We start from the raw sequence: 19,809 nt of genomic DNA on the forward strand, positions 1-19,809 counted from the left end.
CGTCCATCATCTCCTTTTGTATCGCTTTGTTCGCCCTAAGTGTGGCAGGGTATGCTCAGACGTGAGTCCCTTGCTCACTTGGCCACTGGATTCAAGATAGCCTGGCTGATGAGGATTATGAATCCGAAACCGGTCCCAGGATGCTTGTTTCCGGTCCAGGGAAGACATGGCTTGGCAGTTCGGGCTGGACTGTTCCCATGAGGCACAGGGTCAGACTGATTTGCATATGGCCATGTCTGAACTGGGGTGGCTGAGTGGGCTAAAGAATGGTGATGGATTAAACCCAGATCAGTTGACTGGGGGTGAGTGTTTGATTTGCTCAAACGCTCCGTCCATCATCCCCTTTTGTATCGCTTTGTTCGCCGTAAGTGTGGCAGGGTATGCTCAGATGTGAGTCCCTTGCTCACTTGGCCACTGGATTCAAGATAGCCTGGCTGATGAGGATTATGAATCCGAAACCGGTCCCAGGATGCTTGTTTCCGGTCCAGGGAAGACATGGCTTGGCAGTTCGGGCTGGACTGTTCCCATGAGGCACAGGGTCAGACTGATTTGCATATGGCCATGTCTGAACTGGGGTGGCTGAGTGGGCTAAAAAATGGTGATGGATTAAACTCAGATCAGTTGACTGGGGGTGAGTGTTTGATTTGCTCAAACGCTCCGTCCATCATCCCCTTTTGTATCGCTTTGTTCGCCCTAAGTGTGCCAGGGTATGCTCAGACGTGAGTCCCTTGCTCACTTGGCCACTGGATTCAAGATAGCCTGGCTGATGAGGATTATGAATCCGAAACCGGTCCCAGGATGCTTGTTTCCGGTCCAGGGAAGACATGGCTTGGCAGTTCGGGCTGGACTGTTCCCATGAGGCACAGGGTCAGACTGATTTGCATATGGCCATGTCTGAACTGGGGTGGCTGAGTGGGCGAAAGAATGGTGATGGATTAAACTCAGATCAGTTGACTGGGGGTGAGTGTTTGATTTGCTCAAATGCTCCGTCCATCATCCCCTTTTGTATCGCTTTGTTCGCCCTAAGTGTGGAAGGGTATGCTCAGACGTGAGTCCCTTGCTCACTTGATTAATATGAAATTGGTACCTTGGTTCTCGGTATATATTCTGAATTAAAATAAGGAATAAAGCAAAAGTATTCCCTATTCAGTGTTTATATCACTATGGCCACACTTTATCTATGTTTACCTTTTACAATCTCCTGTCTCGTCATGAACCACAACCACGCCTTAGAGTATTACTGATTGATTTTTTATTTTATCAAAGTAAAGAGATTTTTTTTAAAAATATTTCTTGTTTTCAATTCAAACACATTTGTATATACAAGTAATTTTTACATATATACAATAGAAGCCCTTCGTTTCCAAATTAGGATGTCACAATGAAAAAATAAACCGGACATTCCTATCGAGATCAAACAGACTAATGTGAGGAAAACAAATAGGTAAAAATTATTTAAACCAAATGTCTTTTTCAGTCCCTCAACAAATTATTTAAATTAATCAAAAGTATTTTTTATATATCTGTTGTCTCTTTACAGTCGACGCGTTTCAGCCAATCAATTCTGGCCTCTTCAGGACTAGGGCTATTCAAAATCCATCGGGTTCTAGAGTCATCTGGGGTAGGAGGGAAGACATGGCTTGGCAGTTCGGGCTGGACTGTTCCCATGAGGCACAGGGTCAGACTGATTTGCATATGACCATGTCTGAACTGGGGTGGCTGAGTGGGCTAAAGAATGGTGATGGATTAAACCCAGATCAGTTGACTGGGGGTGAGTGTTTGATTTGCTCAAACGCTCCGTCCATCGTCCCCTTTTGTATCGCTTTGTTCGCCCTAAGTGTGGCAGGGTATGCTCAGACGTGAGTCCCTTGCTCACTTGGCCACTGGATTCAAGATAGCCTGGCTGATGAGGATTATGAATCCGAAACCGGTCCCAGGATGCTTGTTTCCGGTCCAGGGAAGACATGGCTTGGCAGTTCGGGCTGGACTGTTGCCATGAGGCACAGGGTCAGACTGATTTGCATATGGCCATGTCTGAACTGGGGTGGCTGAGTGGGCTAAAGAATGGTGATGGATTAAACCCAGATCAGTTGACTGTGGGTGAGTGTTTGATTTGCTCAAACGCTCCGTCTATCATCCCCTTTTGTATCGCCATGTTGAACACTTCGTGAAAAACATTCCGTGTAAAACACCTCACACAAAATTATAAACATGTAACTAATTTGTTGATATTGCACAAATATAAAAAAATTATGATAATAGTAAATTAATTTGCTACATACATGGTCGAAGCATGGTTGGACATGCGCCACTTAGGATAAATAACAAGTGTAGAAACTTATAGGTAAGACATGAAAGATACACATGTTACTGTCTCGAAGATGGCGAGCCAGTGAAGAGTTACTCCTGTTCTACTTCCTTGTCTGACCAGCGTAGGTACGCGGTTAGAACCTATTGATGCTGCCTTCATATACACATAAGCTTACCTGAAAAGACCTCAATATAATATTACAGAACAATTTTTTACAGGATTTCACATAACCTAGCGGCGCCACTTTCACTCCCATGTACTGCAGCAGGTCCTGCTCCTGGTTGATTATGTTGGCAGAGTAGTGTGTCACTTGCTGCTGGGTGCTGGAGACACCAATATAGCAGCGCATGCAGCCTCACACTCTCCCCCACCTCAGCTGATGCTCAACTAAGCTGTAGCCCCAACGTGGATGGGGTGGGGCCAAACGGGTGGAGCTTGTGGGTTGCTTGGTGCCTTTGCATACTCAGCAGTAATTAAAAGAGAGAACCATGTACTCTGCTCTCAGACCAGGGAACAACAACAAATAACCCACTCGTATAGAACAGTCACTACAGAAGAGATGACGCTTCAAAAAATCTAAGATGCATTCACCTCCATCAAGGATTTCAGACCAATTTTAAACCCAGGATTGTAGAGAGAGCACACTTGCTTTGCCTTGGCTACGCACAAAAAGTTATGTTTGCCCTTTCCAGACATGGGACATTTGCTATGTTCATATTTTTAAGTGCTTCCTGTTAAGGTTCAACTTCTGTGAAATAAGCATCTTTGCCAGAATGGACCACACCTGTGTATTTATCCAAGAAGAGTGCACTGTTTTTCATGAAATTTCTTAACCAACTGGAGTACTTTTTACTGGTTGATTAATAAGTGCTGCCCTCACCCACCAGGGTTACCCCTTGGTTTTCGTGCTTCATCATTGGGGGTTTTTCCCGATCCTGCTGCAGATTGGGGCGTTCTTCGATCAGACAGATTACGTGAGAGCACTTTTTTTTTGTCTATGATGAAGATGTGGTTGTGGGGGGGTATGAGTGCTATACAAAATTAAAATTCCCTGGCTAGTAAATCATCTCCATTTTATTCCTGCCCCTAGTCGGTAAGATTAAAAATCAGGAGAAAGAGAAAGAGGGGGAAAAGAAATCAATGAATCTATTCCCTTCTCATCTGGTCAACATGTTTTGAGCTCTGCCCCTATTGGCTCTTCTTCAGGACCTAAGGAAACCAGTTCCTATCGTTACCACTCCTCACAGGAAATCCTCAGTAGGAACATATCAAGTAGCAAGCCATGCCAAACACACAACCTACATACGATTTTGTTCATAGAATAACATCACTGCGTTCACTTTAGACACCCTACTGGTGCATCATGATCCCACCAGGGAGGAGGGGGCCTATAGTCAAACTTTAGTCAAGGCTGCCCTCTGTTGAATACACCCGAGTCTGGCTCCCTCGTGGGATCATCACGCACCAGTAGGGCGTCTAAAGTGAACGCAGTGATGTTATTCTATTAACAAAATCGTTAATTTGTCAAAAACTACCAAACAGATTACTACAAAATCCCAAAAAGCACGCTTTTTGGATCAAGAGCTAGCTTCCTGCCAAATCTGGTAAAATTCCATTCATCAGTTTTTGTGGTAGCGCTGTCTAATAAAGGCCTCCTCCCCCCACTTGATTGATCACCCCAAAACTTTCCATGCACAAACTAGGCAAAACTGAGCACGTTTTGGAAAGTTCTATGAAGAATTGTCAAATGGTGCTGATGTTATTAGTCAAACAAAAAATTCTATTTACACCGTGGCGACCGCCAGTGGTAAAATATATAGAGCTACATTAACATACAGGCAACATGCAGGCAACCGTAGAGCAGTATGTGTTTCAGGGTCACAAAATGGTGGCTATTCTGCAGGTTTATCCAGACTGCTGTGTCAGAGACTACACTGCAGGCGCATGCAATGCCAATAAGGATTAACTGCAGCGACATCTGGCACTAGCAGAGTGTTACTATGATTCACATCACCATTTCATCACTTCAGATAGTCGGTGCTACTTGGCACGGGGCATAAACCACAGGCTCGGGTCCCTGGATAAAAAAAGACAGTCCAGCCCATATATCATAAATTCTACGACTCAATATACGACCACCTTCCAAGCCTTCTTTCATCAGATAAGTGATGTGTGCAGTTCAGTTTGTTCAGCAACTGCAAATCAACTGCGCTGCATTCAAGGCGCTGCTCCTGGAAATTAAACCCACACAAGTGTTTCTGGAAAAAAAAATACGAATTCGTTTTAACTTAATCCCGCGCCAGCCCAATTTACAGATCCCGTTGGAGTTGGAAGGCATTTCGGCTCCTAAGACATTCATTATAGCACTGCCTATCTTCGCTGTGCTGTCTCAGCGGCGCAATATGTGTCTGTGTGATATGCGCTGAGGCGTGCTGCGATAAAACAAGCCCTACATGCCACACTGACGTGAATGTAATGAGGTCTCCTACCCTAGGGATGCTGGTCTGGCGGGAACAGGCCCTCAGACTCCCATGCGCCAGGACACAATGCTGACATAATCAAGCTGGGCCTATCTAGCGCCTTGCCTGTAATAATTGCAGCAGAAGTCAGTATCCCTCCTTTTAACAAGCATTGGAAATGCAATAGGTCTCGCAATAGAAAAGTTTGAGTTTTTGGTGTGGTAAATTTGAATATTATTTACATTTTTTTTATGTTGTGCAAATTCTAAAAGTTTTTTTTTGTTGTTATTATAAATGCCAATAGTTATAAAATTATCAAATGTGACATCTATAGCATTAGTAAAGGTACATGTTTAGTTTTCCCCTGTCTTACATGTATTGATCTGACGAATCACAATGTTTCAAAAATTAATAGCTTTGTTATTTACAATGCCAATAGTTTTATCTTTCGCAAATGTGACACCTATTGTAACACAATATGCGTTGTAGCACTGAGTAGTATTTGGAGTTTATGTTGCATTGAGCGTAGTCTAATTATGTGGCGTGTAATTATGTGGCACTGAGTGGTATTTGGAGTGTATGTTGCATTGAGAGCTGTGTAATTATGTGGGGTGTATTTATGTGGCACTGAGTGGTATTTGGAGTGTATGTTGCATTGAGTAGAGTGTAATTATGTTGCGTGTAATTATGTGGCACTGAGTGGTATTATGAGGAGTGTATGTTGTATTCAGTAGAGTTTAATTGTGTGGCTTGTAATTATGTGGCACTGAGTGGTATTTTGTGGAGTGTGTTGCATTCAGTCAAGTGTAATTATGTGGCACTGAGTGGTATTTGGAGTGTATGTTGCATTGAGTGCAGTGTAATTATGTGGCGTGTAATTATGTGGCACTGAGTGGTATTTGGAGCGTATGTTGCATTGAGTGCAGTGTAATAATGTGGCATGTAACTATGTGGAACTGAGTGGTATTTGGAGTGTATGTTGCATTGAGTAGAGTGTAATTATGTTGCGTGTAATTATGTGGCACTGAGTGGTATTATGAGGAGTGTATGTTGTATTCAGTAGAGTTTAATTGTGTGGCGTATAATTATGTGGCACTGAGTGGTATTGTTTGGAGTGTATGTTGCATTGTAATTATGTATCATATAAGTATGTGGCACTGAGTGGTATTGTTTGGAGTGTACGTTGCATTGTAATTATGTAGCATATAAGTATGTGGCACTGAGTGGTATTGTGTGGAGTGTGTGTTGCATTCAGTAGAGTGTAATTATGTGGTGTGTAATTATGTGACACTCATTGGTATTTGGAGTGTATGTTGCGTTGAGCGCAGTGTAATTATGTACAATATAATTATGTGGCACTGAGTGGTATTGTGTGGAGTGTATGTTGTGTTCAGTAGAGTGTAATTGTGTGGTGTGGGTTCATTGACATTAAGTAAGGCAATGGCTGAAGAAGGCAGAAACACTGCCCCTCTCGATATATATTGTGGGGTGATTAGAATGTGAGTGACACTTCAAACAAGAGAGAGAGGGGAGTGCAAGAGAGAGAGGGAAGGGAGCGATAGGGGAGTGCAAGAGGGAGAGGGGAGGGGGAGAGAGAGCAGAGTTCAGGAGAGAGAGGGAAGGGGAGAGAGAGGGGGGTGCAAGAGAGAAAGGGAAGGGGGAGAGAGGGGGTGCAAGAGAGAGAGAGGGGGGGTGCAAGAGAGAGGGGAGTGCAAGTGGGAGAGGGAGAGAGAGGGGGTGCAAGATAGAGGGAGAGAGAGGGGAGTGCAAGAGGGAGAGAGAGAGAGAGGGGAGTGCAAGAGAGAGGGGAGAGAGAGGGGAGTACAAGAGAGAGGGCGGATAGGGGAGTGCAAGAAAGAGGGAAGAGGGAGAGAGAGGGGAGTGAAAGAGAGAGAGGGAAGGGGAGAGAGAGGGAAGGGGGAGAGAGAGGGAAGGGGGAGAGAGAGGGAAGGGGGAGAGAGAGAGAGGGGAGTGCAAGAGACAGAGAGGGAAGGGGGAGGGAAGGGGGAGTGCAAGAGAGAGGGGGAAGGAGAGAGAGAGGGGAGTGCAAGAGAGAGGGAAGGGGGAGAGAGAGGGGAGTGCAAGAGAGAGGGGGAGAGAGGAGTGCAAGAGGGAGAGGGTAGTGGGAGAGAAAGAAGATGAGGAGAGCGCTGGAAGAGGGAGAGAAAGAGGGAGTGTGAGGAGGGAGAGGGTGGGAAGAGAGCAGAGAGGGAGGGAAGGAGAGAGAGGGGTGGTAGAAAGAGTTGGAGATAGAGGGAAGAGAGGGAAGTGGGAGGGAGAAGAGGGAGGGTGGAACAGAGAGAAAGAGGGAAGAAGAAGACACACACAAGAGAAAGTGAAATATGAGCAAAGAGAAACAAGTACGGGAAATGCAAGCGGTGGGGGGGGGGGGGGCGGGGGGCGGATCCCTTTAAAGTAGCTCACGGCCTCGCGGCCGTGAAAGTGAAAGCAAAGCAATTAGGGGGGAGGTGTGAGGGAGGCTGATGGCTTTGATGTGTGAGCGCACGCTGATAAGCTTGTGGGAGGGAGGCTGGGCTGCCTTTGATTTGGTAATGCGAGGCAGGCAGGCAGGCGGCTGGTGGCATTGTAGGGCTCAGAATGAGAAGCAGGAGGAACAAGCAATAGCGACTCTGTAGACATAACATCATTTTACTTAATATACCTACATTTCTGTTCCACTAAAGAAAAAGTGTATACTTTTGAGATCACGTTAAATTTTGTGGCTATATTTATTTTAAATATTCGCCCAGTCTACGGTATGAAATCAGGTGACGTGTGTGCTTCTTGTCCATTACAGCACTCTAATTTCATGTGTTCCCTAAATACCATGCGGGGCAAAAAATTAAGCGATCTAAAATAAAAGACAAGAAGGAGATGCATTCTGTTTCTACTTCGTTCGGATAAGCGCGCCAGCAAAACCTATCGCGTTGTTTCATATAATTACATTATGTGATATTGACACGCCAGGGCGTAGATAAGGAAAGTGAGGCGGTCGGAGAGACAGGGTTAGAAAGACAGAAGGAAGTAACGGAGAGAGGCATCGAGAGACAGAGTTGGAGGAGCGAGAGACAGGGATAGAAAGACAGAAGAAAGTAACAGAGAGAGGCATCGAGAGACAGAGTTTGAGGAGCGAGAGACAGAAATAGAAAGACAGAAGGAAGTAACAGAGAGGCATCGAGACTCGAGAGACAGGGTTGGAGCAGCGAGAGACAGGGATAGAAAGACAGAAGGAAGTAACAGAGAGACAGAGTTTGAGGAGCGAGAGACAGAAATAGAAAGACAGAAGGAAGAAACAGAGAGGCATCGAGACTCGAGAGACAGGTTTGAAGGAGCGAGAGACAGGGATAGAAAGACAGAAGGAAGTAACAGAGAACAAGACGGAGGGTATTGCTGTGGGGAGGGGGGAGGAGAAATTCGACACGGGGCGGAGCAGGGAGAGCGGCGAGTGTGAAGCAGCAGGTGCCTTTGAAGTGAAGCTAAGCTTCACTTCAAAGGAGTGGGAGGAGTGCTGCTGGGGAACAGATGGCGATTTGATGATGTGCACGCGCATTTTAGGTCAATGCGCTTGCGCATTGACCTAAAAGCGCACGGGCACAGCATCAAATCGCCAGTCTAGGTAAACCTTGTTTAAGCCCCTATAGTCTCGCTCAATGCGCATGCGCATTGAGAGGCGAGACCTAAAAAGGTACATGGGGGCTTATTTATAAGCCTCTTGCGTCACTTTTGCATCATTTTTAACATGGGAAAAGTGACGTATGGGTGACGCAAGGGGGTTGTAAATAAGCCCCATGGCTCCTAGCCATATCACCAACTCCAGTGTTTGCCTACTTGCAATAGTTTTACTCATTTAACAGCATCTCAGCCTTGCACGTTACCGTATGGGCGACTGGGTATTCTTTGGTTACATCCATTTTTTGGTACACACCAGCACACCCCTGTCCGTGTACCTAGGTTGATACTGTCTAACCTGCTACATGTTTTAATCCTAGTTACAATTATGTGTGCGCCTGTCTCTCAGACCTCCTCCTCCTCCATCACAGTGCTGGGCGCTGCTCTCCAAGATAAGAACACCTTTCTGGTTAATAACCTCCTGGTTAATAAGACCTCTTGTTCCCTCCTTGCTTTTAGGAAATCCTTAAAAACTCTGCTCTTCTCCCATTGCCACTAAATCCTTTCTGTTTAACTTCAGGATCCTTTGTAGCGCCAGGAAACTCACGGTGACAGTACGCTTAACAAATACCACTTAACAATAACAATAACAATAACACCAACAAAACCCACATAGAATCACAACAAATACAACACTCTGGCAACCACTTCCCAATGTTGTACCATGATACCCACTCGAAAATGCCCTCCGGCACCCCACAACGGAGTTCAACGCTGCTATATAAAGACTTCACAATACAACTTCATGATACTCGTTTTAGCAAACTCTTAAAATTAGAAGGCAGAGTAGCTAGTAGCTAGAATTGAACATGTGGCCTGTGGGAAGGGCGCCTGAAATTAAACTGAAATGGAGATGCAAGTTATGCGGCAGTGTTCAGTAAATAATGGTGCAAAACTAAAACTTTAATTATGTACTATAATGCAGCAAATTAAGAGGCCATATTAAAAAAAAAAAATGTAAGATACATTAATACAATCTGGCCAAACGTTTCACCTTATTAGCGCCAGATTAACATCTGAATACAATATTCACGTTTCACACAACACAAAGACAACACAAACACTTACTGACATCACTTGAAGTTGCCAAACTTCAAACAAGCATTGGAAAAAGCCAATAGGTCTGGGTTGCATTTTAAGCCTTGACTCAAATATTTTAAAAGGCCTGCTGCAGTAAAGAGAAAAAAAACTTTTAATTTCGGTATACATTGGCTATGTGAGATAAAAAAATATAATGTATCATTATTCAGAGTACCTGATAGATGTAAAATAGTTCTTCATGCACTAGAATACAAGCTGTTTACAGGAGCCGAATGACCCACCAAATATATGAAGCATGAGGTGAGAGACATCCTACACTGTGAGAAGCCAAACTCCACTGAATGTATGTTTCAAAGAATCATTATAAATAGGTCTTGCACCCAGCTGCTCTTTCAAGCCAGACCTAAAAATGGCGCTCGATTGCGCAGGCGGGCTGACGAAGAGGGCTAGAAGGAGAGTTGCCTCGACGCTAGACAAATTGGAAAGATTGACATGTGATTGACTCTTTCCCAACCCTACCAGGCTTTCGGAGACACTCGCCTGTCAGTAAATATTGTGATTTCTCTGTGAGTCAGTCCCCCTCTGCTTGTGCGCCCCACAACTAAAGCAAATTGAATCGGAGCCAGTGACGCAGACTCTGCCAAAGGGAGGTCTCCAGGAACTGGAAGGACAGTTAGAGGCAATTATTGCGCAGCGCTCTTGAGCCTGTCATCTCTCTGCTGCCAGTAGTCATCTGTCCAACTAAAGTAGGTCAAACCAACTGATTCCAGTCATCGCGAATCACAGTGCAGGCTGCCAGTTAGGAGGAGAAGGCGGATGAAGGCGAGCAGCGCCCATGCGTGAGCGCCCCGCCAGCCTGAACGCGCTCACGTCCACTGTGGGCCTGCGAGTGCAAATTCTTGGGCTAGGAGATCCTAGGTGACTAGGGTAGAGCTGTGAAGATTCACAGCCTCTCCTTCAATGCTAACTTCAGAAAACACATGCACATGAGTACCTATGTTCTACAGCCTACTGTAGCATCCCCTGTCTCCATTATCTGCATGTCTGAGCTGGTGTCTGGCATGCTTAGAGTAAATGATGATGTCATAGAATGTTGGCACACATGTATGTAGAGTAAGAGGTGGACAGTAGATCAGAGCATGACGACTGGACTAGAAGTACCTGCTTCCGCAAATTACTCAAGACCCATTTTTTCAAGCTAGCCTATTGAGTTACTCTGCAGCGCTGTTTTCCCCCCCAATTGTTTTGAGCGCCATGAAACCGTCTGGTGACCGAGCGCGGTACAAATACTTTTAACATAACATAACATAATATAACAGTACCTCTCTGACACCATACTAAAGAAGATACCCTCCTTCACCTTACTGGCTCCACACGCAAATTTGAAGAACCTTCCTCAGGACCTAACAACAACCACCCTCTCCCCGTATTTTGCAATTTTTACCTTTTCTTGTGGATCTCTTGGATTCGAAGCAAAACAACTCTTGACAGACATCTAATGTATTCTCAGTTTTGGGACGCAATGAGAAAGTTGTCCAGCTCCAATCAAGGACTGAGCTTGGTTTATAAATATTTACGGCTGCCTATTCGGGACAAAGTTTGTTTTGCAGACTTTTCCTTGAATGGACACATCACAACCTTTTTCATCCGGAGCCAGATGTTGGATCCAGCTCTGAGCCACAAAGGTGACCCACATTTTTCATGGATGCTGTGACAGGATGTGCAAAGGACTCAGTGGCACAAGAACAAACAGCCCCCTCCCTGAGACACAAGAAGTGTCACATGCACAGTGACACTCCCGGGATGAATAATAATGGCATCTCAGCCATAACACAGGGACACATATGAAGTATGCAGAAGCTATGAATTGAGAAAAATATGTCTCATATGCTAATATCTGGTCTGTTCCTGGCAGGAAGCTGTTTTATCTGCCATACATTCTCTCTCTCTCTCTCTCTCTCTCTCTCTCTCTGGGGAAAAGGTCAAACTGGATGACCGCACTATCTATGCACAGGGGTTAGTAGACATCCTTAGGAAATACAAATGTATGAACCCCAAATATTTAAATCACACTGACATCATTAGGCAGTCTCTCATTGTCCGCCGGTCAGAATACTTCCTGGTGGATGAAAGGAGGAGCACTCCTGTGCTCCACAACCTGGTGGCATATCTTAGTAGGTCGCAGGTGGTATCAGTGCGAGAGACCTGCGGGTGAAACATTTTGCAACAAGGGAATCTGTCTTATGTGGGGATCCAGAGGTCTCACTGTGCTACAACAGAAACAGGGGGATCAGGGGCCTCATTTATAAGGCAGTGCGTCACTTTTACGCCGCCGGTGCGTCATTTTTTGTGACGCACCAGCAGCGTAAAAAATGTGCCTTGTTGCACCATATTTACAAAGTGACGCATCTAGGTAGATGCGTCACTTTGTAAACCCCTGAGCTACATTATACCTACGCCAGGTATAATGTATGCTGGGTGGGCGTTCAGAAGCAAGAAAGGGTCATAGAAGTGACGCAGTGAAATCTATAAGATTTCACTGCGTCACTTCTAGGACACAAATGCGACAATTTCTTACGCCTGCCTCACAGCAGGCATAAGACTGACGCAGCCCTTTCACATGGGGCTTGCCCCATGTGAAAGGACACATTGCTGGAGTTGCGTCACTTTTGTGACACACTCCAGCAATGCGTCACTTTTGCGCCATACAGATACGTCAGAAATACTGACGTATCCGCCATGATGCGTCACACTGTAAATATGACGCATCATTGGTGTCGCAAGGAGGGCGCAGTGAAAAGTGACGCATCGCTGTTTTCACGCAGCGATGCGTCACTTTTCATAAATGAGGCCCCTGGAGTTTTGCCTGACACGATATATCGAATTTTCTGATGCCATCCTCCTCACCTCTCGCTTTGACTCGCCCCAAGTTTTCTAATGTCATCCCCCTCACCTGTCGCTTTGTCTCGTCCGATATGCTTCTTAACAAGTAAGCCCAAAAGTGACAGATCAAAGGTGTTGATGCAGTGTTACATTTAGATCTCTTCTGCGAGTTGGAAAATACATTATTTAAAAAATACCTATGATATTTTGTACAGATAATGGGGAGTTTTAAATCTAGTGGCTTCTTTGGCAGGAAGGTGTGCTGCTCTATCAGCTGAGCTTGATTCTTCCACTAAGATGCAACCTAACCTCACCCCCCCCCCTTCATTCCATATTACTAGCACAGCCAGTAACAATCATATTTCAGATCGAGACCTTTCAGATGTGTTATGATGCTAACGGCCTTCCCCACCTCTTTCTCTTTCTTTCCATTTCTAATAATAAAAAGAGGTGCCCCTTTTATTTTTCCCCAATGTTTTTAAATCCGGCTTCAAATGCATCCGCACATATTTTGGGAGACTCGGTTATGGGGCTGTGAAAACCCCAACTTGTTCTCCGGACATAAGGGGGCAGATTTACAATTACTGGCGCATCCGTGCATATCGGCAGGGATGCGCCAGTAATTGTGCGCCGCAGCTCCGCCACCCATGATGCACCGCATTTACAATGCGGCGCACCATTGGACAAAAACGGCACAGATGCGTCACGCATCTGTGCCGTAAAAGCGGTGCATTGCTGGAGTTGCGTCGCAGCTCCAGCAATGATCAGGGGGGCCCTATGTGCAAAATGCTGCGTCAATCCTTACGCCTGCTTCAAGCAGGCGCAGGGTTTTGATGCAGCATGGGCCCAAAAGTGACTGAGTGAAATCTTGTAGATTTCACTCAGCCACTTTTGGGGGCGTTCATGAGCCAGAACGCCTCCCCCTGCGATGGTACGCCTCTACTGGCGCAGGGCTTTACAACGTGATGCATCTGGGAGATGCGTCACGTTGTAAATACCCCGCACCATGGTGCATCTTTTGCGCCGCCGCTGCGTCACAAAAGTGATGCAACCGCGGCGTAAAAGCGGCGCAAGGGGCTTGTAACTCTGCCCCCTGGTATTTTGGTTGCTGAGTAGCTAAGGACCCTTCATCAGGCCTCATGCACTCGTGCTCTGCTTGGAAAAGTAAACCATAATAATCCTAAAGTTGTCATATGTGACGCCTTGATGAGTGGATTGTAACTGTGCAGAAAAGCTAGCAGCAGTTATCACAGCTCACATCCCGCCCGTGGTCCTCTGTGGCCCTCTCTCCCCCCCCAGATATCCTGCAAGGGCCTTCGAGAAAGACAATAACGCCACAAACCTATCTCTGGCACAATCGACTGCTTGCATTGCGGGCAACCGGTAATGAAAAACTGCAATCACACACTGCTCGAGATTCCCAGAACGCTTAAGATTGCATTGCAGCACGCCTTCGAAACCCTGTCACTGGTAAAAAAAAAAAAGAGCACTTTGTAGATAAGCGCCGGCCTCCATTCTCAAACATAATTTGCACATAATTATGACTCTCATCTCACAATACCCTGCTTCTGTGGCGCGCTCGTACCTGGCCCTGGGCTGCACAGAGCACAATGCTCCTTTCTGCGCCCCATTCAACAAGGCCTTGTTTCTCGTCGCCGGATTGGTGCTTCCGTCACAATGGAGGGCTCAGTGGTCAAGTATTTGCATGTATGCTGTGAATGAGAGTGATTTGAGATAGGTTTATTTCCACTTGTCACATATCAATGTTTGCTCTAATTATCTTCAGCACATCTCAGGAATACTGATTTTCCGGCATCATTACCGCTCAAGTGGGTCCTGCTTGCAAGCTGGGTTACTGGTCTTTGTGTGGAGTGGGAGTAAAGTGGCTGTTATATACTCACTCATTTCGTACTGTTCTGACTTTTTAGGTCCGGCAAAAGCCACGACATTTTGATTGGACTAATAATATACTTTTAAGCGAGTGGGTATCAAATAGAGCTCTACAAATCTACTGATTGATTGATTGATTGAAGGCTTTCGGCCAGCTTTCTTCATCCGTTGGTCTGTTATGTCATTCACATTTTTTTCCACCCACAACAGCATGGAGCGTGGGGCAGTCGGTCAACACACTTTAACCACTGACTAACTTCACTCTGAGTCGCGCCAATTCTGGACATTCCCAAGGATCATCGGCACAAATAGTAGTTCCCTTCAATGCCAGGGACTACTGAAGCAATGTGTGCTTTTCGAGACCATCTGGCACATGCATCAATATTGCATTTTGCGATTCCTTAATTGCGAAAAATAAGGAATCGCAATTAAGGAATTGCAAACTGCACTGCATCAAGAAATTGCTAAAAAAAATAGCGATTTCTTAAAATTCCTTAATTGCGATTCTCTAATTGAGAATCGCAACTAAGGAATACCTCCCCATCCATTCCTATGGGCCTAGAGGCCCATAGGAATGAATGGAAAGACATTCTTAATTTGCAATTCACCATTAGAAATTCGCAAATTAAGAATGCAATTTCAAGGGTTCCTGGGTGTCCAAAGGACACCCTGTTGCACACCTGAAATCTGCTTAGAAGTTCATTTTGCACACTCACATGCCCCAAGGGCATGTGTGTGTGTAAAATGGGACTTTGAAAAATGCACTTTAGTGCATTTTTCAAAGTTTTCGCAAATTACCATGAAGGTCAACTTCATGGTAATTTGCTCCCCTTATTTGCGAATTCGCAAATTTCTAGAGTTTGATGCATTGCATTTAAGGAATCTCAATTTGAGATTCCTTAAATGCAATCACAATTTTGCGATTTCTTAAATTGCGAAAATTACAAAAATGTTAATGCATCCCAAAAATGGGAATTGCATTCGCAAACGGCCAAATTTTGCGATTCGCACCATTTGCGAATGCAATTTACTTTGATGCATGTGCCCCCAAATGTGTGTTTTACTATATTGTCGAGGGCATGGAGCTCCCCAACAATAAAAGGTTTCCATGACTTATGATAAAACAAAGCAAACATTGACGAAGCCAAAAATTCTCATAGCCATGGATGTCTCCTGGCTACTCCTGGCACTTCATTTATGTGATCCCTGGCCTCAGAGGAGGAAAAAGTCTTGACCCTTCTGAGGCCATGGGTCGCAAAGGAAGTGCCAGGAGTAGCAGGGAGCAAGCTAAAGGTCACAGCTGTGACTCCTGACTATCCCTAAATGACGCCCATGCTGGCAGCTGGCAACACCTATTGGCTTTACCAATGCTTGTTTTATTACTTAGATCAAGCATCTAACTCAAGGAACAGGAACTTGATTCTATGCTACCTGTGGTGAAACTGTTGAGCAGTGGTACCCTACAGAGGATGACATTTAAAGTAAGGGGGGGGGTTATATTGTGTCCCTGTACTGAATATAGTCTGGGTGGTAATGCCTAAGAGGCACAGATCACAGTGCCTTGGGGCAGTTTAAGGATACTGAGGTTCCGTGGTTTTTGGAACTGGACTCCATTTTGTTTTGCGTTGTTCGAGACGCCATTTTGTGTTGCCCTCACGTAGGCCATAGGGATAAACGAAAGAACGAAGTTGCATGGGCCTCGTTGTTCATGTACATATTAACGTGGGCCTTTTCGACTTGCGAGTGAACTGCAAGATGCTGACCCCTTCACCTGAAACTGACCCTTCCACGAAGCTCGTTTCGTTAGCTGATAGTAATCTGGGAATCCAATCATTGTTCAGGATGTCGTTAGTCTTTACTTTCTTGCACATATCTTATCCTACTCTACATCTCTTTCCTTTATGTCTTTTCATTACATGGGTAGTGCTTTCAATTATGGGTTTGTCCGGCTTTTGGTAATCGAATTTGGGACAGTCCTAATAATTAACTTTTGGGTTGGTACCATGTAAAGTGAGCTTTTGGAATGTGATAATGTATAGAAATGTGTTTCTATTGGTCAGAATTTGCCGCAATGGGTGTGCATTTGTAATGGGTTGAAACTGTGCATAAAAGAAGATGTCTTGCTCTACAAAGATTGAGCAGTTTCCTGAGTTGTACACCGTGTTGTATTGCTTGGTTCACTGTTACTAGCTGCAGCTAATAAATTTGATCTCTGACGCCACCTAGAAGTATTCCGTGTCTCTGTTTGCCAGGACAGGGGAATCCGAAGACTTCGGGCGTGTCACTGACGCCGCCGGTTCTGAAAAAGATCCGGTTCTTCAGTTGGCGCCCAACGTGGGGCGACATCAAGCGGTACCGCTCCAGGCCTGAGGTTCGTGAGGACCCACGTGAGGAAATTCTGGAGGAAGGCCGCCACTTCATCGACCCCTGCATGTCGACGTGGACCGAAGGTGTTTTCTGCGAGGCTTCCCGCTTTCCAACGGCTACGAAGGACTGCTGCCCTGACTGCCCCCCTGTCTTGGACCCTCGATAGATGCTTTGTAGAGCGAGACGATAGACGGGTCTTCTGGTGGCGTGACAGATACCTTGGTTAAGTATAAGTGGGTCGCTACCACAAATTTGTTTGGTTCTTGGTTCTTGGTATTGGTTTGATTCGATCACTGCAGTAATCGAAGCCGAGGGGCTCGTATATTTGCGAGAGTATCGATAGTTGATAACCCCTTGAAGTTGGAAGCTAGATTAGTGAGCTAAAGATGCCTGGTCTTAGCAAACTTAGAAAATGGTTTAGTTGTGGTTGCAACAAGGGTTCCCGACTAGAGGACTCGTGTCCGATACCTCCGGTTGGAACTCCGACTTATGAGCTCTATTCAAAACACGGAGTGGGTCCTATTACTTATAATGAAGTGTGGGTCCGCTATACTAGGAAGGATGGTGTCTTAAGATGGCCCCAACATGGTAGTTTCGAATCAAATATTTTAGATAATTTGGAAGTTGCGCTATTTAAGAAGAAAGCCCGGCCGGCAATGTTTGATTTTTTCCGCCTTTGGCGAAAGGAAGCCAAACAGAGAGAAATTAAACAAGCTAAAAGAGATAGGAAATATAAGAATATGTCAGTACTACAAGCTGCAAGGCAGTTTAGGGATGATGGAGAGGAGCGAGCGAGTGAAGTTTTAGATAGGCAGCGTTGTATGGCCATAGATGAATGTTATCCAGGCTTGCCGTCTCCTCCTCCGAAAACGATTGAAGATCTTGAAAAAGATCCTCTGATCTCTCATTTGTTGAGAATACCACCTCCTTATGTGCAGGGTGCTACTGCGCCTCTATTAACCCTGGTTGTTCCACCCTTTGTTGTTCAACCTCCTGCTGTTGTTCAGCCACCCGGTACTCCATAGATGGTTTTACCTCCTCCTGCGCAACCCGCTCTAGGGTCGCCAGCTTTGCTACCAGCTTTGCCTCAAACTCCTTTGCCTTCTACTTCTGCATCTGGGACTCCTACTGTTCTTATTCCTACACCTTCTGTGCCTCAAAATACTTATTCTCCTGTTCTTATGTCTGCTTCTTCTCCTTCTGGTCAAAAACGAATGACAGAGACTGTTTCTAATTTGTTGTCTCCATTGTTTGGGTCACTGAATATGACCCCTGTTTCGGAACGTAAGCAGAGTCGTAGTCAGCTCCCCAGTTCCGAGGAACGAGCTGTGTTGGATTTGTTGGCTCATAGATGGATTATAAATGCCTCAAGGTATGATTTGCCAGCAGTTATGGATGTTTTCTTTCAGTGGGAACCGCCTAAAAAGGTATGTTTTCGATGTGATGTGTACTTTTCTGCGTCAGGAATGGGAAGATAATGAGTTGGGTTCGATTCCGCAGGATGTGCTCGATGTTCAGTCAGATTTTGCTAAAGGGATGATAGTGGAATCTGATGTTACAGATGCCGTAGAGACGATACTTGCTTTCAGATCTAGACTTCCGCCTCAGATATTGTACAAACCTGATTCCTCTGTTAGAAGAAAAGCGAGACAGTATCCTATGAGAGAAGTTCCTCCTGTATAGAAGGAAGCAGTTCAGGCTAATGCTAATCAGGGTATTGTTGCCGCTCCGGCTCATTTTCAGCGAGTATGGGTACATGTCCCTTGGAAGAGAGCAGAGGTCTTGGCTCTTAAGCAGACCTTACCTGATCCTCGTAAGAATCCGGCTGGTTACTACAAAGAATTGTCCCAGACAGTAGATGCGTGTATTATGAATTTAGCTGACATCAACATGTTGATGGGTAATGTAGTTCCGCAACCTTTGTGGGTGAAGATTCGTCATGAGAATCATGCACAAGAGTTAGGAGATACTTGGGCGAATATTGTTGCTGCAGATGGTAGACAAGAGGGAGGTGCTAAACCTGAACCTTTGGTTACGGAATTGCCAGGTAGAAATATTAATTTAATGAAGACGATGATGATGCCTGCGTTACGAGTGAATTGGGATAAGTTAGCAGCATGTAAGCAGAAGAAAGACGAGAGTGTGTCTGATTTCTTCACTAGGTTTGAAGAGACGTTTATCGATCATAGTGGTCAGGATATGAGTACGGAAGGTGGGCAAAGATTATTTGTGGACAAATTTATCTTTAATTTGCTTCCCGAACTATCGAATAAGTTGAAGGATTCTGAGAGTTCATGGGCTGTTTCTTTGTCGGCCCAGATATTGGCTACTGCACAATATTATGAGAATAGGGATAAAGATGAGAAGGATAAAGCAGAGAAGAAAACGAAAGATTTAAGGACGAAAGTTCTTTTGCAGCAAGCTTATCCGCCTCGTCAGAATCAGCCTCAGTTTCATCAACCTCCACAGTTTCAGAGATTGTTACAGAAGCCTGAGCCTTATGTTCAGCGATTCTTTCCTGGTCCTAATCAGTATGCTTATTGTAGAGAGGAAGGTCATTTCAAGAATAGTTGCCCGGCTTTGTTACAGCGTGCGAATGGTGTGTCTGGTCAGAGAGGTCGTGGTGGTTTTCAGCAAGCTCCTAGAGGTAGAGGACGTGGTGTGATTCCACAGAATGAGCGTTCTCCTCCCCTACAGAATTCTGCGAATTATTTTGACAGACAGAATGTTCGGAGTGGTCAGTCTGCTCAGTATTATGTTGAGGATTACTGTGTCGAAGGTGAGTGTGTTGGTTATAATGATAGCTAGGACAGCCATGGACAAAGTAAGGGAGTAGTGTCAGTTCCAGTAGATCAGAGTGGACCGTATATTGAAGTGAGTACATCAGGTGTGGTAGAACCTTTTCTTTTGGATACTGGTGCGACAAAGAGTTCTATTATGCATTCTAAACTCCCTGGCACACCTTTGTCTGGCTTGACCAATGTTTCAGTAGGATTTTCAGGCGACCCAGTTCGTAATCCGGTTTCTAGTCCTTTGTCCCTTTCCATTGGCTTGTGAATTGGAAGCTCCACTTATTCTAACGACTGGTTGTGGTGAGAATCTATTGGTTTTGGACTTGCTGAAAAGATTGTATGCGACATTGTATTGTTCTCCTTCGGGAGTACAACTTACCCTTGGTAAGAAAGTGAT

Source organism: Lissotriton helveticus, chromosome 5_1 (genome assembly GCF_964261635.1).
Source record: "Lissotriton helveticus chromosome 5_1, aLisHel1.1, whole genome shotgun sequence".
NCBI lineage: Eukaryota > Metazoa > Chordata > Amphibia > Caudata > Salamandridae > Lissotriton > Lissotriton helveticus.